Source organism: Vulpes vulpes, chromosome 13 (assembly GCF_048418805.1).
Source record: "Vulpes vulpes isolate BD-2025 chromosome 13, VulVul3, whole genome shotgun sequence".
In the NCBI taxonomy this organism is placed as follows: domain Eukaryota; kingdom Metazoa; phylum Chordata; class Mammalia; order Carnivora; family Canidae; genus Vulpes; species Vulpes vulpes.
The window spans coordinates 51,781,327-51,805,266 of record NC_132792.1 but is presented as its reverse complement, the minus strand read 5'-3'; the positions used below and the strand labels follow the sequence as shown (position 1 = coordinate 51,805,266).

The following is a 23,940-nucleotide window of genomic DNA, read 5'->3' as shown; positions in this document are numbered from 1 at the left end:
GACACACAGATCAATATATATCATCCATCGCAGTCAACTTAGTGGCAGGTATTACTTCAGCGGCTGCAAGATAATAGCTGTGAGGTCTGTATTAAAATACATTAACAGGGGTGCCTGGGTGGCACAGTTGGTTAAACAACCAACTCTTGATTTCGACTCAGGTCGTGATCTCAGGATTGTGAACCGAGCCCCACTTCTGGCTCCACGCTCAGCAAGGAGTCTGCTTGTCCCTCTCTCTCCTCCTCTGTCCCTCCTCCTGCATTCTGTCTCTCAAAAATAAGTCTTAAAAAATACATTGATAAATATGAACACATTGCTTCTTCATTGATAGCCTCTGTGTTTTTTTTAATATATATTTTTAAATTTTTTTATTTATGATAGTCACACACAGAGAGAGAGAGAGAGAGAGGCAGAAACATAGGCAAAGGGAGAAGCAGGCTCCATGCACCGGGAGCCTGACGTGGGATTCAATCCTAGGTCTCCAGGATCACGCCCTGGGCCAAAGGCAGGCACCAAACCGCTGCACCACCCAGGGATCCCTGTGTTTTTTATATATGTTTCTCATTATCTTATTTCCCAGAGCATAGTTCCCAGCCTAGGCTCAGGTGGGGCCTGGGAAGTACCTTAAGGAGTGTCTCTTTTTCTTTCTTTTCTTTCTTTCTTTCTTTCTTTCTTTCTTTCTTTCTTTCTTTCTTCTCTTTCTTCTTTCTTTCTTTCTTTCTTTCTTTCTTTCTTTCTTTCTTTCTTTCTTTCTTTCTCCTTCCTTCCTTCCTTCCTTCCTTCCTTCCTTCCTTCCTTCCTTCCTTCCTTCTTTCTTTTAAAATTTTACTTATTTAAGAGAGAGTGAGCACAGAGGAAGAGTGAGAGAGAGAAGCAGACTCACTGCTGGGCTGGGGGCCTGATGTGGGACTCGATCCCAGGACCCCAAGATCCTGACCTGAGCCAAAGGCAGACACTTATCCAACCATGCCACCCAGGCACCCCGAGGAGGGTTTCATTATAGTGAGGGCAATGGATAAAAAGGAACTAAAATGAAACTGAAACCAAAAACAGGCAGATTTTTTTCCCCTCAAATAATCAAGTTGAGGGATTGCCAGTCATGCTCCACTCTAGTACATAGTAAAATTACTTAGGGAGCTTTTTTTTTTTTTTTTTAACTTAGGGAGCTTTTAATCAGCCTCACCCTGGACTACATAAATGAGAAACTCTGGGGGACTCTGAAAACCACTAGGGCAGACCTACAGGAATACAGGTTTGGCCATTCAGATTGTGCACTAAGAGCCTCATTTGCGGGGAGAGTGGAGCTGTTAAGGCTACCAACCCAAGTCAGACACATATCAAGATCCTTTTGTGTTTATTATACTTGAGCACTTACTATGTATAAAGCATAATGTAGACACTGACATACAAAGGGAAGTGGTAAAGCAAACGCTTTTTGAAGGATGTATCTTGAATGTAGATGGTACCCATTTATTCTCACTTAAGGCTAATACTAGTATTACTTAGCATCTCCATTTTACAGATGAGAAAACAAGCTCAGAGTAGGTAAATAAATTCCTCAAGAAAATTCAACTAGTAAGTAGTGGAATTAAGATTCAAACTCATACTCCACTGGCTCTAAACCCGTATTCTTTCCACTGTATTTTGTCATCTATTATGTCAAAAGAGGAAGAAAACATTTTGCCTGCCCTTGTGGGGTTCTCAGTCTGTTCAGGGGGGAAAGGTATGGCTCTAAAAATAAAAGGCCATGCTAAGAGAAGTTTAAGCTCATTGCTAAAAGAATGAAGGTGAGGCTGGAAATCATTCCCTGCCGAAGGCAAACTCTTCTGGAATGCTTCCTGGGGAGGGGCGTTCAAAGCAGGTCAAAGCCAGCAGATAGAGATGCTTGACAATGCCCAGTAGGGAAGGCAGAGAGTGAACCCTGGAACAGCGGTGTGAACTCCATGAGAGTGAACCCTGGAACAGCGGTGTATCTGGAGCCCAGAACTTCTTGGATGTCAGGCACAGGAGGTTAACTTGTCCACCAGGCAAAAGAGCCTCATGGGCCATTTGAAGGCCAAGAGTGAGATGGTGTGGGAGCTTGTGAGAGAGTGTTCTGGTCTCAGAGTGCCTGGTAGACTGAGGTGAAGGAAGCCTGGAGGTCAGATAACCAGTGGGAATCCTCGGTGGGAAGCCGCGGGGGGGGGGGGGGGGGGGACACATATCAGGTGGTGCAGAGACGAAATGCAAAGGAAGGATGGGCAGGGGGAAGGATGTGAGCCATTTCAGAAGGGAGGCACACAAGACTTGAGTTGATGTTGTTGGTGGCCTGGAGAACAGGAAGGGTGGGATCATGTAGATTGTTTCAGATTTGGAAAGGACCCCAAATTGGGGGATGGGTGTGTTTACCTAGGGCAGGAAGAACTGAGAATCTGGGGTGTGGGTGTGTGCAGCTCAAGGTGACGGAAGGCAGGTGATGACTCAGAAGTTGCTGAGAAAGGATCCGAGGCCCTGGCCTTTGGGTAGATTTAGCAGCCATTTGCCTGGGCATGGTGGTCAGAGCAGCTGGCTCCTGTGGAAGTGTTCTACTTGAGTGGATTCCTATCAAATGTTAACTGCATGAACACCACGGATTTAAAAAAAAATGGTATCAGAAAACACGGGGTAAAAGTTTTGGAGTCATATCCAGCTAAATAAAGAACAAAGATTACTAGCTGGTTAAATAACTAAAAAGCTATTTAAACATTACTAAAAAGTTACTTAAAAGTTAATTAAATCAATTTTGAAACACTGACTTTGAGATTTTTTTCCCTATAGACTGGAGGGATCATAATTAAATTTAATTGTAGTCATGCTAGATTTCCTCCCGATGTTTATTTTTCTTCTAGTTATATTTCAGACAATTAATAGAGTCTAATGACTCAGAGTTTTGTGTAATTATCACCAAATGATTATAATCTCTCTCTTATGGAATGTTCTTTTCACACAGCACACTGGAAGTGAAGGAAATTTATGATTATTCATGAAAGTTCCTCTATAGGCTGCAAAAAAATGATCAGATGTTAGAATAAATTTATTATTCATTTATATATTTATAGCTAGAAAAAAGGATACAAAGTTACAGTACACTTTGAAAAGTTTTAATAGTTCTCTCTCACACACAGCTTGTTTTTCAATTTTAGAGTGTTTGAGAAAAATTAAAAAGGGAGATACTTTTTTTTTTAATTCCTCGAAATGCTTGGTTTCTAGGTCTCCTTTTCCCCCTAAGTGTGAAGTATTTTAGTGAAAGTTTCATCTCAACTTTGTCAATAATTAATCCTCTGTTTCTTTGAAAAGTCTGACAATGTAAGAGTAACAATAACAGGCCATAAAACACTCCCCCTAATTGTGCAAGGGCTCATTCTTCCCTAACTGGGTTCAGGTTGACTGGAATGTGCTGGTCACATTCCAGCACCTTCCACCGGCCAGAAGAACTACACAGGACTCCAAGGAATGGACTAGGATATTTATCTCTATTTCTTCACTTTACAAGGAGGACTAGAAAGAAGGACTAGAAGAGGCAAGGAGGCACAGAAAAAAGGAACCAGAGAACAAAGGCAAATTAACCGGGGAGGAGCAAGCTGGTCTATATGTAGAAAGATGGGGGACACAGGACAGAGAAAATCCAACCAAGGGTGAGGCCCGTTGAACTAAGTTAGGGAGAGGGATAGAAGAGCAGATCAGAGGTCTGTCAAAAGGGCAAAGGTGTCCCATGCAGAAAGAAGGAACACATTTCAGAAGGTAAACACTGTTCCTTCACTGGGATCCCATCCCTCCCTTCCTCTCTATCAAGAAAATATAGTTGGAAATTTGACTGGAAATTTTCTTCATTTATCTGGCTCATGATGACTGAATGGAAACTTAAAAACCAAATCTCGAAATTCTTACAGAGATCTACTTAGTAAATCTTTAAAAAATTACTATGGGATTCTATAAGGAGTTTTTTTTTTTTAATATTTTTATTTATTTATTCATAGAGACAGAGAGAGAGAGGCAGAGACACAGGCAGAGGGAGAAGCAGGCTCCATGCAGGGAGCCTGATGTGGGTCTCGATCCAGGGTCTCGATCCAGGGTCTCCAGGATCACACCCCAGGCTGCAGGCAGCGCTAAACCGCTGCGCCACCGGGGCTGCGCCACCGGGGCTGCCCCTCTATAAAGAGTTTAAAAAGTTTTTTTCTAGTAACTTTTTGCTTTGAACTTTTTGTCTTAATTTGCTCTTATATGGTGGAGTTGGTTTCTATAGAGGGAACTCACCGTGATATCTTGACCAAAAGTCTCCAAATCTTTTTTTCTTAATAATTTTATTGAAGCAGTGGCGGGGCGGTGGCGGTGCCTGGGCAACTCAGTGGGTTAAGTGCCTGCCTTCGGCTCAGGTCATGATCCCAAGGTCCTGGAATCAAGCCCACATCAGGCTTCCTGCTCAGCGGAGAGCCTGCTTCTCCCTCTCCCTCTGCTCCTCTCCCTGCTCACACTCCCTCACCCCCTCTCTCCTCCTCTCACAAATAAATAAAATATTTTAAACATAATTTTACTGAGTTACGGAACATACCGTAATACTCACCAGTTTTATTTTATTTTATTTTTTTTAAAGATTTTATTTATTTATTCATGATAGTCACACACACACAGAGAGAGAGAAAGAGGCAGAGACACAGGCAGAGGGAGAAGCAGGCTCCATATAGGGAGCCCGATGTGGGATTCGATCCCGGGTCTCCAGGATCACGCCCTGAGCCAAAGGCAGGCGCCAAACCGCTGCGCCACCCAGGGATCCCACCAGTTTTAAATACACGATTATCTTTTATTAAAAAATTATCTTTTATTATTAACATACCTGGTTGTACAACTATCACCATGATCTGATTTTAGAACTTGGCCATCACCCTGGTAAGATCTCATTTTCCATTTCTACCGCAAGCCCCGGGCAACCACTGATCTACTTTCTATAGATTTGGCCATGCTGGACATTTCATCTAAGTGGGATTCCATAATATATGATCTTTTGTAACTGATTTCTCTCACGTTGCAGTGTTTTTGAAGTTCATCCATGTTGCAGCAAGTACAGGTCTTGCATTTTTGCACTGCTGAACAGTATTTCATTGTGTGACCATACCATATTTTGCTCACCTCTTCACAGGCTGATTGGACATTTGGATTGTTTCCACTTTTTGGTTATGATGAATAATGCTGCTGAGAACATTCCTGTGTGAGTCTTTGTGTGATCAATGCTTTCATTTCTCTTGGTTGGATGCCTAGGGATAGAAATGCTGGGTCATATGGTAAAATAATGTGCACCATTTTAAGAAACTGCCATGATTTTTCAAAGTGGCTGCACCATTTTACATTCTCACCGACAAGAAGGCAGAACAATATAGCTCCTCATCTTCATATTCTTGTCAACTTATGTTATTGTCTCTTTATTTTGATACTTTTATTTATACATTTTCAACTTTATTGAGACATAATTGACATAAAATTGTAAGATATTTAAAGTGTACATTATGGTGATTTGATACATATGTAGACGTTTTGAAAGGATTCTTTCATCTACTTAACTAACACATCTATCATCTCACTTTTTTTCTAAGTTTTTATTTATTTATCTTCACACTCAACATGAGGCTCAAACTCACAACCCGGAGATCAGGAGTCACATGTTCTTTTGACTAACCCAGCCAGGCACCCACCTCACTTTTTTTCTTTTATGAGAATATTTAAGTTCTATTTTATTAGCAAATTTCGATTACACAATACAATGATATCAACTACAGAGTCTCAGATCTTATTCATCTTATAGCTGAAAATTTGTATCTTTTTACCGATTCCATCCTATTTCCACCACCCTTCAGATGCTGGCAACTACTTTTCTACTTTGGTTCTATGAGTTTGACTTTTTTTTTTTTTTTTATATTATACATGTAAGGGATGAGATGTACTATTTGTCCTCTGTCTGATTTATGTCACTTAGCATAATGCTCTTAAGAACCACCCATTTGTTGCAAATGGCAGGATTTCCTTCTTTCTCATGGCTGAAAAATAATCCTCTCTGTGTGTGTGTGTGTGATTTTATTTATCCAGCCACCTTTTGACAGATACTTAGATCATTTCTATATCTTGGCTACTGTAAATATTGGAATGAACATGGGAGTACAGAGGTCTCTTCCAATCCATAAGCATGGAATATCTCCATTTATTTGTATCTTTTTCAATTCCTTTCATTAATGTCTTATGGCTTTCACTGTACAGGTCATTCACTTCCTTGGTTAAATTTTATTCCTTTTGATGTTGTTGTAAATGGGATTATTATATCTTAATTTCTTCTTCCAATAGTTCAGAACTAGTGTATAGTTATAACTGATTTATAACTGATTTTTATGTCTTGATTTTGTATTCTATACCTGAATTAGTTGATTAGATCCCTAAAGAGCTTTGGTGGAGTTTTTAGAGTTTTCTCTATATAATATAGCGTGAATAGTTTACTTCTTCCTTTCAAATTTGAGTATCTTATATTTTTCTTGCCTAATTGCTGTGCTAGAATTTCCAGCCTCATGTTGAATATAAGTGGCAAGAATGGGCATTCTCAACTTGTTACTGATTTTAGAGGAAAGGCTTTTAGCTTTTCATCATTGAGTCTGAGTTTCCCTGTGGGCTTGTCATACATGGCCTTTATTATGTTAAGGTATTTTCCCTCTTAGCCAGTTGAAGGGTTGTGGGTTTTTGTTTTTTTTTAATCATTAATGGATATTGAATTTCATCACATGCTTTTTCTGCATCTATTGAGATGATTAGAGATTTTTAACCTTCATTTTGTTAATGTGATGTATCACATTGATTGTGGATATTGAACCATTCTTGCATGCCTGGAATAAATCCCATTTGATTATGGTATATGATTCTTTTAATGTATTGTTGAATTCAGTGTGCTAATATTTTGTTGAAGATATTTGCATCCATATTCATCAGGGATATTGGCCCACAATTTACTTTTCTTGGAATGTTCTTTTCTGGTTTTCATATTTAGGGTAATGCTGGCCTCTTAAGGTGAATTAGGAAGTGTTCCTACCTCTGTAAATGTTTTTGTAAATATTTTATTTTTTAAAGTAATCTCTAATACCCAGTATGTGCCTCAAACTCACAACCCCAAGTTTAAGAGTCCCATGTTCCACTTAACTGAGCCAGCCACATGCCTCTCCTCTTTAATTTTTTGTTGAGAAGAATTGGTATTAATTTTTCTGTGTTTAGAGAGTTTACCATTGAAGTCGTCTGTTTGGACTTTTGTTTATTGGGAGATTTTTGATTACCGACTCAATGTCCTTACTAGTAATTGGTCCGTTCATATTTTCTATTTCTTCCTGACTGCCTTGGTAGGCTATGTGTTTCTAGAAATGTATCCATTTCTTCTAGGTTGTCTAATTTGTTGGTGTCAGTTGTTAATAGTAGTCTCTTATGATGCATTGCATTTGTGTGCTATCAGTTGTAATGTCTTTTTCATTTCTGATTTGAGTCCTCTTTTTTTCTTAGTAAATCTGGACAAAGTTTGTCTTTTCAAACAAACCTTAGTTTTATTGAACTTTTCTATTTTCTTTTTAACTTTCATTTATTTCCTTTTTTTTTGTTAGTAAAAGATAAAAGATTTATATGATCCAAAGAGAAATGAAAGTATTTTCATTTCCTTCTTTCTACTAACTTTGTGCTTAGTTTATTCTTTTTCTAGTTCCTTAAAGTATAAGGTTAGGTTGCTGATTTGAGATCTTTTATTACTATTATTTTTGTTTTTTAAAGGAATCTCTATACCAAATGTGGGGCTTGAAATTATAACCCTAAGATCAAGAGTCACATGCTCTATGGAGCCAGCCAGGTGCCCTGAGACTTTTTTTTTTTTTTTTTTAAATAATCTAGGCATTTGTTGCTATGAATATCCCTCTTTTAGGGATCTGTTTTATTAGGTAAGTTTTATATATTTACATTTTATTTTCTCTCAAGTTATTTTTTAAATTATTTTTTAAGATTTTATTTATTTATTCATGAGAGACACAGAGAGGCAGAAATAAGCAGAGGAAGAAGCAGGCTCCTTGCAAGGAGCCTGATGTGGAACTCCATCCCAGGACCCCGGGATCACAACCTGAGCCAAAGGCAGACACTCAACCACTGAACCACCCAGGTGCCCCTTTTTAAATTTCTTTTTAAAAACTTTCTTGTTTATTTAAGTAATCTCTACCCCCAGCATGGGGTTCAAACTCATGACCCTGAGATCAAGAGTCACATACTTTTCCGACTGAGTCAGTCAGGTGCCCCTTGTTTTCTCTTTTGATTTCTTTGTTGACCCATTGGCTGTTCAGTAGTATGCTGTTTAATTTCCACATATTTGTAAATTTCCCAGTTTTCTTCTTATAATTGTGTTTCTAGTTTCATACCATTGTGGTCAGAAAAGATGCTTGATCTGATCTCGGTCTTTGTAAATGTATTAAGACTTGTATTTTTGCCTAACATTTGATCTATCATGGAGAATGTTCCATGTATGCTTTAGAAGAATATATATTCTGCTGCTATTGGATAGAATGTTCTGTAAATGTCCGTTAAGTTCAAATAGTCTACATATAGTATAAGTCCATTTTTTTCTTGTTAATTTTCTGTGTGGATGATATATCCTTCGTTCAAATGGAGTAGTAAAGTCCCCCACGATTATATTGCTATTTCTCCCTTTGAGTCTGTTCCTCTTGCCAGATTAATCCCTTTATTGTTATATAATGATCTTTTTTGTCTCTTATTACAGTCTCTGGCTTAAAATCTATTTTGTCTGATATAAGTCAGTCACTTCTGCTTTCTTTTGGCTTCCATTTGCATGGAATGAATATCTTTTTCCAACCCTTTATTTTCAGTCTATATGTGTCCTTAAAGCTGGTGAGTCTTTTATAGGCAGCATATAGTTGGATCTTGTTTTTTGTTTTTGTTTTTAACCCATTGAGCCATTCTATGTCTTTTGATTGGAGAATTTAGCCCATTTACGCTTAAAATTATAATTGGTAGGTATGGACTTATTACCATGTTTTCATTGTTTTTGACTGTTTTATAATTCCTTTGTTTCTGTCTTCCTCTCATTGCAAATTCATAACTTTCTATAGTGGCATGCTTAGATTCTATTCTCTTTATCTTTTATGTATCTACTGTACATTTTTGCTTTGTGGATACCATGAGGCTTACATAAAACATCTTAAAATAGTCTGTTTTAAGCTGATAACAACTTAACTCAGAACACATACTAAAGCATTACATTTCTACTCTCCCCTTTATGTTTTTGATGTCACAATCTCTTTTTATCTTTTGTATCTGTTAACAAATTATTATAGCTATATAATTATAGTTATTTTTAATGCTTTGCTATTTTCATACTAAATTTATGTTATTTATCCACCATCACTACAACATTAGAGCATTCTGAATTTAACTATATATTGACCTTTATAGGGAGATTTTTTTTTTTTAAGATTTTATTTATTTATTCATGAGAGACACACAGAGAGAGGCAGAGACACAGAGAAGAAGCAGGCTCCATGCAGGGAGCCCGATGTGGGACTCAATCCCAGGACTCCAGGATCACACCCTGGGCCAAAGGCAGGTGCTAAACCACTGAGCCACCCAGGGATCTCCTACAGTGAGATTAATATTTTCATATGTTTTCTTTTTACTAAATAGTATCCTTTCATCTTAGCTTAGAAAAGTCCCTTTAACATTTCTTGTGGGACCAGCAGTTAAGCGTCTGCCTTTGGCTCAGGTGATCCTGGAGTTCTAGGATCGAGTTCCACATAGGGCTCTCTGTGAGGAGCCTGCTTCTCTCTCTGCCTGTGTCTCTGTATCTCTCATAAATAAATAATAAAATGTTAAAAAAAATTTTTCTTGTAAAGTCAATCTAGTGGTGCTGAAACTCCTTCAGCTCCTTAAATGTGTTTTCACTGCTCTATCTACAATTCCCTGCAGGTGGTAGGTACTCAATAAATATTTCATGAGGGAATGAATGAAAGAAATACTAGGGTAGTAAATAGGAAAAACAAAAATGTCTTTTATTGCTTGAGTAGGTGGGGAGTATAGAGCAAAAGTTTTAGAGACCAAACCTGAGTACAGTGCTAGGAGGTAAGGGCTATCTTAAGTTTTGGGTCTTTTTTAATACAATTCTGATTCAGAACCTGCGCCTAAAGCTGTGACTATGCTGATAAAGTGCCTTTTGTCTACATGAGTATAACTTTGGAGGGGAATTTGATGTATTAGCTAATGGCATAAACTTTGTATTAGACATTAATTTATTCAATAAACGTATTTATGCCGCTTGCCATGTACCAGGCACTTTGCTAGGATTTGGGGATTCCGTTGGCAGACAAGACATATGTTTATTTAGCTTGCCCTTCTGAAATGGTCAGCTCCCAAGAGTGACCTTGTGAATATTATATAACCTCTCTGAGCCTATTTTCCTCATTCATAAACTGAGGATTGTAAAGTACTACCTTATTTGATCTTGATTAAGTTTTAATTAACTAAAGCAATGATAACAGCTATGCAAAGTGTTCAAAGTGGCATCAAGGGGTGCCTGGGTGGTACAGTTGGTTAAGCACCCAATTATTAGTTCAGCTCAGGTCATGATCTTGGGGGTTATAGTACTGAGCTCCCCAACAGGCTATGTGCTCAATGTGGAGTCTGCTTGAGACTCCTTCTCTCTTTCTGCCCCTTCCCCCTTAAAATAAATAAATCTTTTTTTTTTTTTTTAAGATTTTTAGAATTTATTTGACAGACAGAAAGAAAGAGAGCACAAGCAGAAGGAGCAGCAGGCAGTGGGAGAGGGAGAAGCAGGCTCTCCGCTGAGCAGGGAGATGGATGCAGGGCTCCATCCCAGGATCATGACCTGAGCTGAAGGCATGCACTTAACCAGCTGAGCCACCCAGGTACCCCAAATAAATAAATCCTTAAAAACATTTTTTAAAATGGTATTACATTTCAGCCTCAACTTCCACTTAGTATCTTATTAATGGTTTTCAGCAAATCACTAAGGGACAGAAAATGAACATTTCTTTTAAAAAATATTTAAACTTGCTTATTATAGTGACAATACATGCGTTAGAGTAAAAAAAAAAAATTCAGAGTACAAAAGCATGTAAAATAAAAAGGTGCCCTCCTGATCCTTTCTTCAGAAGTAATCACTGTAAACAATTGTTTGCCCTTCCCGCCAAAATCTTGTGCTTATAAAGTATATATATGCATATCTTTTGGAAACAAACAGCAAATGAAATTAGATACTATTAATTGGTTATTAGCATTAGTTTTCCAAGAGCAACCTATATTGTTCTTATTCAGAATGAGTACTTCATAATATTCTTGACACAATTAAAAAAAAAAAAAAAAAACCTCCCTTCAGCTTTTTGAGAAAGTTTGTGGGCTGCACCGTCCTTGGCTCTCCACCCCTGGAACTCCCCCATCTTATCCTCAGCAGCTTCTAGCAGCCAGAGACTGGCACCCGCCCACCCATGTTTTCTTGGCCTGTGGCCGGCTGTGGTCAAACCAGCCCCAGAGAGCAGGGGTGTGGCTGAGGGTAGCAAAGAAGGAAGAGAAAACAAATTTCCCATGAGTAGTTGGGAAAGAGCGACAAGAGTCAAATCAAATTGACATAAGAGGCTAGCACCCAAAAGTGTTTTATTACATGTGTTTAAATAAAAGGTATCGGGAAGAATGTTCTATAAGGGTTCAAAAGGCAGTGGGTTCAGGAACACCAGGCTCCTTAAAGTGGTAACTGCAGCTGCATATGAAAGCTCAGTCTGTGGGTATGAGGAGTAAGAAGGGACTTGGGGTCCCTGTGGACAAACCTGCTCCCCAGAAGTCGGAGGAATGTGGGGGTGGTGGTGTTGGAGAGAGATCCCCTTAGAGAAGGGGAACAGCAGGACATCAAGGTTGGGCCTGGTGCCAGATGAAGGAGAGGAGGGAATGCTCTGGACTTCCTCACTGAAAATTAGACTTCACTTCCTCCATTTTCTACCTGCTTGTGTCTTTTCCCACCTCACTGTTCTTAGCCCAATTGCTTTATTTGACTTCTGTGACAGGCTTCGCTTGAGCTCAGCCCCCAGCCATGACTCTAAGATGACTGATGTCTCCTTCTGATTGTGAACCCTTCTCAGGGGTTGAATGCTAAGGCAAAAGTAAAATCTAAAACGGAGATTCTGATAACCTTGGGGGATGGAGAAATAGATCTTTGCCTCTTTCTTTTGGCTTATTCACTTAATCTTTGTTCTCTGGATTGTTTCTACCTCCACCTGGGCCAGAAAATAAGATTACAGAATGGTTTAGAGTTTCTAAATTAGTCTGTTACAGAAACCAGCACCTCAGCCTACAGGCCTGGCTCAGAGCCCACACTCAAGAAAGCAAAATCTCCTCTTGGGTGGGGCTTTCCTAGACATAAAGGTTTTACCATGCCTCGAAGCAGGGAAAGCTTGGGCCAAGATTATATTGGGCAGGTAATAAAATTAAGGACAATAAAACCAGATAAACCACCTCATTAGCCGCAGTTTACTGGTATAAGCTATTTCAACAAAGAGAGGTAAGATGGAGGACTCAAAATGCCTGCTGTTAAGTTCTTTTATAAAACAGTCTCCTCTGCAAAGGGAATGATCTCTTCGTGGCTTGGTTGAGAGGGCACATGTGCATTTATCCAACACTGGGTGAGAATAAGTAGGAGCTCAAAGGGGAGTCTCTGGGATTTGGTCTCTTCACTCTTACTATAAAAGATCATCACTGAGCTGTTAAATCTCTTAGAACCTTTTTTTTTCAGCCATGGAATCAAGAGAAGAGAGGCCAGTACCAATCTGTCTAGACTCAACTAATTGTTGACTATTGATTTGCACCTTAAAAATCAAACTTACTCTATCAAGACAGAATTATTTTCTTAACCATACACATCATGGTGATATTATGTTGCTTCTCAGGGATTAATTAAGAAAAAAATATGAAAGATCAACCATATTTTCAAAACTGTCTGACACACATACCTACACTCACCTAAAGGTAAAATAACTGAATTAAGATAGAATTCTGAATAGCTTTTATTTTTTTAACCATTTGAAAAAATTTTCTAGAAATTTTGTACTTTCAATTTTATTTCTATGTAGTACAAACTTCCCCAAATATCACTTGGTGATTGAGTCTCTAAATATTAAATGTCTTTCTAACACTTGTAAACTGCATTCTCTAGCTTAAAAAAGGCACAAAAGATTCGGTGACGGTATTATTCTTTGGAGCCAGGGTTGTGGTTATGTGGGCACGCAGCCCTTTAGGACACAACAGGTTGGTGAACCATTGATTCATGAAACACTGCCAGGAGTGGCCTTCAGCCAGGCCCCCGGGCAAGTTCAGCCAGCACCAGTGCACGGCCAGGCCAGGAAGGACTAGTCAGACATAGAACTTCCCGTCTTTGTCAGAATCCTAGGAATCTGGGAACTATTCTCAATTCCTCCCTTTTTCCTCCTTCTTATATCCAATCAATCACCACTGTCTCTGAACTGGTTCTACCTTCTAGATACCTCTCCAACTATCTGCTCCTCTTTAACTCTATTGCTTCTTTCCTAGGCCACGTTGGTTGGATTTTTTTAAGGTTTTATTTTCATTTCAGTTAGTTAACATACAGTGTTATATTAGTTTCAGGTGTACAATATAGTGATTCATCATCATCATACATACTTTCATACATCACCTGGTGCTCATCCTGACAAGTGCAGTCCTTAATCCCCATCACCTATTTAACCCATCCTCCCACACTCCTCCTTTTGTAGTCATCAAAATAGTATGGTACTGTCACTAAAACAGACACATAGATCAATGCAACAGAATAGAAAACCCAGAATAAACCCACCACTATATGGTCAATTAATCTTCAACAACGCAGGAAAGAATATCCAGTGGGAAAAAAACAATGTCTTCAACAAATGGTGTTGGGAAAACTGGACAGCCACATGCAAAAGAATGAAACTGGACCAGTTTCTTACACCACATGCAAAAACAAATTCAAAATGAATTAAAGACCTAAATGTTATGACCTGAAACCATAAAAATCCTAGAAGAGCACACAGGCAGTAATTTCTCTGACATTGGCTATAGCAACTCTTTTCTGGACACATCTCCTGAGGCAGGGGAAACAAAAGTAAAAATAAACTATTGGGACTTCATCAAAATAAAAAACTTCTGCACAGTGAAGGAAACCATCAACAGAACTTAAAAGCAACCACGAATGAGAGAAGTTACTTGCAAATGACATATCCAATAAAGGGCTAGTATCCAAAATCTGTAAAGAACTTATAAAATCCAACACCCCCAAAACAAATAATCCAATTAAAAAAAGGGCAGAAGACGTAAACAGACATTTCTCCAAAGGAGTCAATCAGATAGCCAATAGACACACGAAAGGATGTTCATCAGCCCCACTTACCTTCAAGGAAATACAAATCAAAGCTACAATGAGATATTGCCTCACACCAGTCAGAATGGCTAAAATCAACAACACAAGAAACAACAGCTGTTAGCGAGGATGTGGTATAAAAGGAACACTCATGCACTATTGGGAATGCCTGGATTTTCCAAATGGGCTACAACCATCTACTTAGTCCCCTCTACCAAGTCCCTGTACTATGGCCAGGTGGATTAAAACAAGCAAGCATAAACCTGAGCAATCCTTCTCCTTAAGACTCCAATGGTTTCCCTTCTGCTCTTAGACTAAAGATCAAAATCCACACCATGGTCTGGAGGCCATGAAAGAGCAGGCCCCTGCTCCACTCTTCAGTATGCTCCTATACCCCACAACACTATTCCCCCATCTTCTCCACTGCCCTACTCTCCTTGGGGTTCCTCACAGCTCAGGAGATTAGAGACAGGGAAGACCCAGGTACCCACTTTTCCCTAAAATTCCTTAGGTCGTTCTGAAACCACCACCGTGTTTGAAAGCAACTGGAGTCAAGGTAGAGCCAATCTGAAACTTGTTCCTTATGATCAGTTTGAACCTGTAAGCATCAGGATCTGACTCTGGTTTACAAAGCGGGCCAGGAAAATTTCCCAAATGGCAAGTCACTGGGCAGAATTTCTAGAGGAGCAGGTCACTGCTGCTACCTCTGCTACTCAAAAAAGGTTTAAATCCACTGGGTAAATAAATAAATAAATAAATAAATAAAAATTTAAAAAATAAATCCACTGGGTAGGTGGATTTCACTTTCTAGAAAATCTAAAGCTAGCCAAAATATGCAATTATGAGGCTGAGGATGCATCACAAAAGCCCTGAAACCATTATCTCAGAGGGAGCAGATGCTCCTCCATAACCAAAACAGCTGGGAAGGTCTTTCTCTGGAGGAACAGAACCACATGTTTGTAGACTCTGTCTAAGCCTGCTAAAACTGGGCTTGTGAAGTAGATTTGGATGAGCTCTGGGTTCAACTGTGTTCTTAAAACTAAACTAGTTCAATTCCATTACAGAAAGATTCCAATATGTTATCAAGTTCACTTTTCTACAAATATCTCATGAACTGCATTTTGAAAGCAGGATTGATTGTACTTGTCCTTGCTATTTATAGCACACACTAAGTCCTCAGCCAGCTGTGGGAGGATATGGCTACGTTTAGATTCCCATCTGAGTTGTGTGTGACAGTATCTGGCACCCTTTCAACAACTGTAGTCACTGCTTGGAGAGTGAGCACAGGGGAAAAGAAGTCAACTTTTAATGTCAGCATATCACACCCTTTCTAACATTTTTGAATATGAATGAGACAGTAACAGTACAATTAACCTTGATCTTAACACTCTGTAGTCAGACAACTATTTTACCAAAAAGTAGTATCTATCGCCAAAGAAAAAAAAATTATCTAATTTAAAAAAAAAGAGCTTTTCAAACCGGACAAAAATACCTTCTTAAAAAGTGATAATTTTATGTAATATAGGGAAAAGATCCCAAAATAAAAATGTTCAAAAGAACATACAATGAAAACTATATCCAACTCCTACACCTGTACTTCAGACGTCCAATTTCCTTCCCTGCAAACACAATAAGCATGTTTTTACTTATCTGTCCAGAGAGTTTTTATGCATTTACACACACGTGTGCACACACACACACTGTTGTACACCTTGCTTTTTTTTAAAAACAGTGCATGCTGATTGCTCCACATCAGCTCACAGAGACATGCTTAATGTAATTGTTAATGGCTCTTTTCCATGCAATAATGTCTACACTGTTCAGTGAACCCTTCTCCACCAGGAAGATCTTTTTGGGTCTTCTCAGTGTGCCGGTATGATACAGAAAGGCCTCCATAACACAACCCAATCGGCAACCATTCTTTGGCCTGAGTTCTCCACTCCAATTAAACTGACCTACTGTGGCTCTTGAATGGCTAATCCCTGCTCTTTCATTAACTCACTGCCTGGCTGTGGACAGGCGATCTTACCCTTCTGCCCCTGGTCTTCTCAGCCACCAATGAGGGGTGGTACAGGGAGGGGAAGAGGTGGGCCCATCGGAAGATGGAAGATCCTTTCCAGCTCTCCCATTCTGTGAATCTGTGACTAGATGAGGTGAAAAGGCCTTTCCAACTCTATACTTCGATCAGCAATTTAAATTTTCATGGGTTTGATCTTGTTTCCTCAATTGTCCATGAGTTTATTATTAAGGACAAGACTATCTCTTTGGGTCCCCCAGAATGTCCTGCTAGAATGCTTGCTCCAGAAATGTTTGTTCGTTTTCTGGGTTATCACTTCAAGTGCTACATATTAATAATTGCTCCAATCCTATTACTTGAAATAGGTCAGTTAACCCAGTTTCTTTCTTTTAGGACAAGTGATAGGAATTATAAGGCTGGTGCTTTATCAGAACAATTGAAAACAATTTTTGATTTTAGCTTTAGGTCCTCAGCAATACATCCAATTTATGCAATTGATGTATTCCTGACATGACACATAGAAATATTATTAATAACTCGAAGGGTAAAAGTTTAGAAATAAAGAGGACATTAAGAATGGCAAAATTCTACTTTTTTAAATAGATGTGTACTAGAATTTAAGTGATTTGTCTAAGGATTGTGACTCAGCTAGTGATAGATAGAAGCAGGGTTAGAATCTGGGTCTCCTGGGGCACCTGGGTGGCTCAGTTGGTTAAGTGTCTGCCTTTGGCTCATGTCATGATCCCAAATTCCTGGAATCAAGCCTTATATAAGGCTTTCTGCTCAGTGGGGAGTCTGCTTCTCCCTTTCCCTCTGCTGCTCCCCCTGATTGTGTGCACACTCTCTGTCAAATAAATAACAAATAAAAATAATTTTTTAAAAATAGCTTAATAAATGTACTTATCTCAAAAGATGGTGGAATGGTCACGTGAGCTAATGCCTATGAGAATTGAGAGTAAAGCACCAGGCACATAAATGTCATCTATAATTTATTTTTAGGTGTATAAATGATTTATTAACAGACAAGGCCTATAGCCTTATTTCTTCTTGGATACACCCATGGTGTGAACACAGCACTCTGTGGTCTTGGTTTGCTAGCCTTGGACATGAAGTCCCCAGAAGTGGTGCAGCCCCCTGTGGACTCGAATCTTCTTCAGTCTCTCCAGGTTTTCATGAAGTTTGTTGTCCAGACCATTGGCCAGGATCTGGCTGTACTTTCCATCCTTCACATCCTTTTGTCTGTTCAAAAACCAGCCTGGGATCTTATACTGGCATGGACTCTGCATAATGGTGATCACACGTTCCACTTCATCCTCAGTGAGCTCTCCGGCTCTCTTGGTGAGCTAGATGTCTGCTTTTCTCAACACCACATGAGCATATCTTCGCCCCACACCCTTAATTTTTGTGATGGCAAAGCCCATTTTCTGCCACCCATCCATATTGGTGTTGATTACTCACAAAATGTGCTAGAACTTCTCAGGGATCACTAGAGACATGGCGGTGCAGGCATGCAGGCCTCCTGTGGAAGAGCTGTTATCAATAATTATTAAAGATCTTCATAATGAAAGTTTATTTTGGGTTTAAAAAATTTTTTTAAGATTTTATTTATTTGACAGAGAGAGAGAGAGAGAAACGAGCATAAAGAGACAGAGCAGAAAGCAGAGGGAAAGGGAGAAGCAGACTCCCTGCTGACTAGGGAGCCTGATGCGGGGCTCAATCCCAAGTCTCTGGGATCATGACTGGAGCCAGAAGCAGACGTTCAACTGACTGAGCCACCCTGGCACTCTGAAAAGGTCATTTTGTAATATAATTTCCCCTTCAGTTGATTTTTTTTTTAGAGGAGAGGCAATTGGGTTTAAGTATCAGGCTTTGTTAAAGCCAGACACACCTCTGTTACCCTAGCTGAGGTCACATGCCCTCACTGGGAGAGTAGCCCATTTTTTTGCTCATCTTTCAGTGATTATGAAGGTCATGAAAAATGCATGTATGTCACACAATATATATTAGTTATTGCTGTTAAATAAAAGGGAAATTAGTGAGTTAAGAGAAGAAAGCGGTATTAGTGTGGGCAGTTTATTCAGAAGGGTAGGAGAGTAGAAACCACTTAAGGATTGGATATACAACAATGTGCTATGACACAGGTTAGAAAATGGCAGAAAACTAATAAAATACTGCAAAAGGACAGGGGCAAAATCCACTTAAATTCACTTTGATGAAAAGAACATTCTTACATAGGCCCAACATACAACTGTGGCAAGCCAATGTGAAGTTTTAAAAATATAACTTCAAGTGTCAAAATGTAATCACATATATATAACGAATCAAAAGATATGTTAACGGTAATTAATGTTTTGTATATTCCACTGCAATCATGAATTTTCTGAGACTAGTATCATTTTCTTAATTGATCTCTAGAGTATAATGTAAACCATGTCAAAGCTCCTGAGTAGGTACTTAATTGCTAAGTGTAGGAACAGACAAGACTACAAGCTCCTAAGACCCAAACCATGCTTACTTTAATAAAAAGCTCTTTGAAACATATTCCAGCCCTTGTCTACTCTCTTCACCTCCTTTAACCACCTGCTGTCCCCTCTTATTCTCACTGTCAGCCTCCCAGGGAAACTAGGGTGGTTTGACTAGATCACTATCAACTTCCTGTCGCCAAACTACCATGACAACAGCCTTCCTCTTCTCCCTGGACCTCCTTTCTGTTTTGAAGCATCCTACTCTTTATTGGAACTTTGCACTCTCCAGGTCTTCTCTTCTCCCTGGGACTCTACTCTTGCCCTCTGTGGCTTCTTCACATCAATATTAAACACTTTCACGCCTTCCCCAACTGCAGGTTCCCATGTAGCACTGCTCTGATGCTCTATCCCTTATATCAGACATGGCCAAAGAGCTCTATTTCTAATGACCTATTTCGTCCTCTGCATTCCTCACCTCCCAAATGTCCACATTCTCTTTTTCTCCAGGAATACTATTTTCCCCCAAGGTATATCCACAAAAATTTTTATAAAGTATTACACAAATAGTACAATAAAAGAAATACATAGGGCACGTGGGTGGCTTAGGCAGTTAAATGTCTGCCCTCAGCTCAGGTCATGATCTCAGGGTCCTGGAATCAAGCCCCACATTGGGCTCTCTGGGAGTCTGCTTCTCCCTCTGCCTGTCCTCCTGCTCATGTGCATGTTCTCTCTCAAATATGTAAAATTAAGGGATCCCTGGGTTGCTCAGTGGTTTGGCACCTGCCTTTGGCCCAGGGCACGATCCTGGAGCCCCGGGATCGAGTCCCAAGTCGGGCTCCCGGCATGGAGCCTGCTTCTCTCTCCCTCTGCCTCTCTCTCTCTCTCTCTATCATAAATAAATAAATCTTTTAAAAATATTTTTAAAAATATGTAAAATTAAAAAAAAAAGAAATATATAAAATTTGCCTGCAGTACCACTACATAAATTGTCCACATGCTTCCATTTCCCCTGTCAGTAGGTTTCTTGTAGTCACAGCTCCCACAGTGACGTTTTGGTTCACTCTAGAGATAAATCATAGCCTGCTACAAAAACAACTACTCTGGCTTCGAGAGGTCTTTCACTTTCTCCCTAAGAGATTATTGCCTCTGCTTGTCTGAGTATATTCTTATTAAGGTCTATAAAGAGTTCCATGTTGCTAAATCTAACATGTTTTTAAATCTAGACTTAATTCTCAACTCCTTAGTATGTTTGAGGCAACTGATTACCCCTTTGTGACACCTTCTCTTCTGCTGGTTTTGTGACGTTACAGTCTCCTGGTGCCCACCTACTTTGGTTGCCCTTTTCAGTTTCCTCTGATGGCTCTGTCTCCTCTGTTCTTCATGTAATTCGGGAGTTCCGAAGGACTCTATCCTGAGTTCCTTTGCTTTAAAAACTTTAAAAACTCTCCTTAGGGGATCTCATAAGATGTTGGAGTTCCCATTTCCATCTTCATGCTGGTGATTCTCAAATCCATTTTTCTGGCAAAGGCTTTTCCCAGAACTTCCTATCGATCTAGCGGTCAAAAGGATACGTCCATAGGCTTTTTCATAATAGGCATGCAGAGCTCAATGTTTTCTAAAGCGGAACTCATTATCTTCCTACTTCCAAATATTTACTTTCTCAAGTGTTCTCTGTTTTAGTAAAGGCCACCACCATCCACTCAGTTGGTTAAGTCATTGATTTATCCTTTACCTACCTCTTCCTTACCATGCTTCCTCTTCCAATTTATTAACCATCAGGACTTTCCCAGTCTATCTCCTACACACTTCTTCAATCCATTTACTTACTTAAGTTGTCACTGTCACCACCACAGAATGCTGCTAAGTCCAAGGTATCATCATCTTTCATTTGTATTCTGTGACAATCTTTTACCCTGCCACTAAAGCACGTGTGATTATGTCTCTTCTCCCCTTACACTCTTCAGTGAATTCCCATTGGTCTTAGGATAAAAGCTCGAGTCCTCAAGAGCCACAAGGTTGTGTGTGATCTTCCTTCTGCTGTGTTGTAAAGGTTCATCGCATGTCATTCTGTCCCTCAGGCTTTCCATTCCAGAAATGGAAATGTCCCACTCCTTCTTACCTTGGGACTTTGCCTGGAATATCTTAGCTTAATGTTCAGGCCCCTACTGCTCTGTTCTTTCTCTGTCATCTCTCACAATTCTCCAGACCTTCCCAACCCAACGCTCAACATAGTTACCCTATTCTTTAGCTTTTAGTGTAAATAACCCATTCTCAAAAAAGGCTTTGTGAACCAACCCTCTGGACCCTTAGGAGACAGTTTGTGCTCCCTCTCAGTATTACCATTATATCTGCAGAAATTTTCAGTGCCTTTCCAGCTGCTCATCTGTGTGCTGCACGAGGGCAATAAATTTGCCTGACACAGGTATAGAATAAAAATTTTTGGAGAAACTTATTTTTCAGGGATCCTTTACTTCTGGCTATTAACATAAGATTTATTTACAGTAAGACATTTGAAAAATGCCTTTCACTCATTAGACTATAATAATTGAAAGTATGAGGATTTTATAAAATGCTTTTGAAAAATATAGTGTAAATTAATTGAAGATTTAGGAGAAAACAAAATCATTTCCCTCCCAAGACTTTCTGTGGAGAGACTTTCACCTATGAAAAAGAAAAAATATTTCCAAAAAAAAATATTTTTTTTTGTTTAAGATTTTATTTATTTCTTCATGAGAGACACACACAAACAGAGAAGCAGGCTCCCTGCGGGGAGTCCGATGTGGAACTTATACCAACACCCCAGAATCATGCCCTGAGCCAAAGGCAGACAACTCAACCACTGAGCCAACCAGGCGTCCCAAGAAAAAAGATTTCCAAAATAAGAAAACCTACTTTGGGAATCAAAATCCAATCAATAATACCAATAGCGGCCACTTATTTGGTGCATGCTACTTTCCAGGGAGAGTCCTCAGCGAGAGTGCATCAATTAATTTGAAATAATTTTAAAAGGTGGTTACTAAAAAAAAAAATAAATAAAAAAAAAATAAAAGGTGGTTACTATTTTTACCCTTACATTAGAATGTAGTTGTTATTTCTGTTTATTGCTCTAAAAGAAGTATGAGGGAACACTCTCAATCTGTTGCTGACACACCTCTTAATTAGGTCATATTTTACAGTTACATTAGATTCTGATAATGACTGGGATTCCTTCCTGGCTGGCTCAGACAGATCTCAGGCCATACTGCCAGAGGATTGTCTCTTGTCATGTGCTGCCTCTTGCATCACAGATTCTTCTCTGGTGGATTTGGCTCCATCTTATTTCCTTACTGCCAGAGGAATTCATCTAGTCATGCATTGCCCTTGAGGCCATGGTAACTAGTCCTTGTGATTTTTTGAACACTGTGGTTCCTGAACAGTGTTCAGAAAAAAAAGAAGTATGCAAGGGGCCCATGCTTAGCTCCTCTGGAGGTATAAAGGATGGGAAGCAGTGAAGTAAGAGAGACCCGGAGAATAACATATCCTGCTTCATTCATTCACCCATTTATTTATTAATTAAATTTATTCCACAAATATTTATTGCTTATCTACCATGTGCCAAGTTGCCTATTGGGTGCTGGGACTTAACAGTGAATGAGAAATTCATGTCCCCAAGGAGATTATAGTCTAGTCATAGAAACAGGTAAGTAAATATAGCGCACACTGTTGAGGGAGCACAAAAGAGGAGTATTATAATCCTATGGTTATAAGGGTTATGAACCCAATTCAAAAATTGATTAGACAAAAGTATTAATATTTACTGGCTTAGGGAAAGAAGGTTGGAATAACGATGCTCTGAGGCAGAGCTATAGCAAGAACTCGGTACCAACTGGAATCAAGCACTAGAATATCCCCAGGAGTCTTGTATATTTTTTCCACATGTAGGCTTTATTATCCCTACCACAAACCAGATCTCTCCACATTCACATTCAGGTGAGAGGTCAAGAAGCAAGGCCTCCATCAACTCGAAGCCTCACATCAACCTAGGACCTGACTCAGAGAGGACTGGATCCTCTTTTTCAATTACAATCTAAAAATCCTCAGGGAAGAACTCAAATCAACCCACTTTGGGTCACATGCCCATCTTAGACTGGTGATTCTCAACTGTAGGCAGTTTTGCCCCTCAAGGGATATTTGGCAATGTCTGGAGATATTTTCTATTGTTATGACTGGTGGGGGTGGAGAGGGTGCTATTGGTATCTAGTGGCTGGACACAAGGAATGCTGCTAAACATCCTACAACATATAGGACAGCCCCTCCTCCCACAACAAAGAACTATCCAGTACAAAATGTAAATAGTGCTGAGATTGAGAAACTCTCTTCTAGATCAATCAGTTGTGATGTGGGGGAGGGTCAAGAGGGACATAAAAGGCTTTCTTTAAAAGTGAAATATTGGCTGCTACTTAAGGAGGAGTAGGAATTAGCTAGGCAAAGGGGAACCAGCGAAGGCTGATCCATGGAGGGAAGTACATGAGCAAAGAATGAGGACTGTCCAAAACAGGCTTCCATAAATATCACTAGTAACTCCACCTCTCAATGGTGGTATCATTCAATGGTATCATCATCTTGCAAAAACAATTAAAATAATACCAAGAACAAATAATACATCATATGCATTTCCTCTACTATATTAAATTTGTAGTGAAGGGCTAGTGTTTTATCTGAAATTTATTTCTATTTATTAGGAGATTGTTTTTTTTTTTTTTTTAATTTATCTATGATAGTCATCAGAGAGAGAGAGAGAGGCAGAGACATAGGCAGAGTGAGAAGCAAGCTCCATGCACCGGGAGCCCAATGTGGGATTCGATCCCGGGTCTCCAGGATCGCGCCCTGGGCCAAAGGCAGGCGCCAAACCGCTGCGCCACCCAGGGATCCCTAGGAGATTGTTTCAGTCAGCTATTAAAACACATCAGTGGACAAGACCTAGTAGTTAGGAGCACTGACCCTAGAATCAGACAGACCTGGCTTTGAATTCAGGCCCA

The 23,940-nt window shown here is 39.5% G+C and overlaps 1 pseudogene; it reads right to left on the bottom strand.

Moving 5' to 3' along the window:
* Nucleotides 1-17,429: 17,429 nt before the first annotated feature.
* Nucleotides 17,430-23,940, bottom strand: part of LOC112930568 (small ribosomal subunit protein uS13-like) — a 126,496-nt pseudogene continuing 119,985 nt past the window's right edge.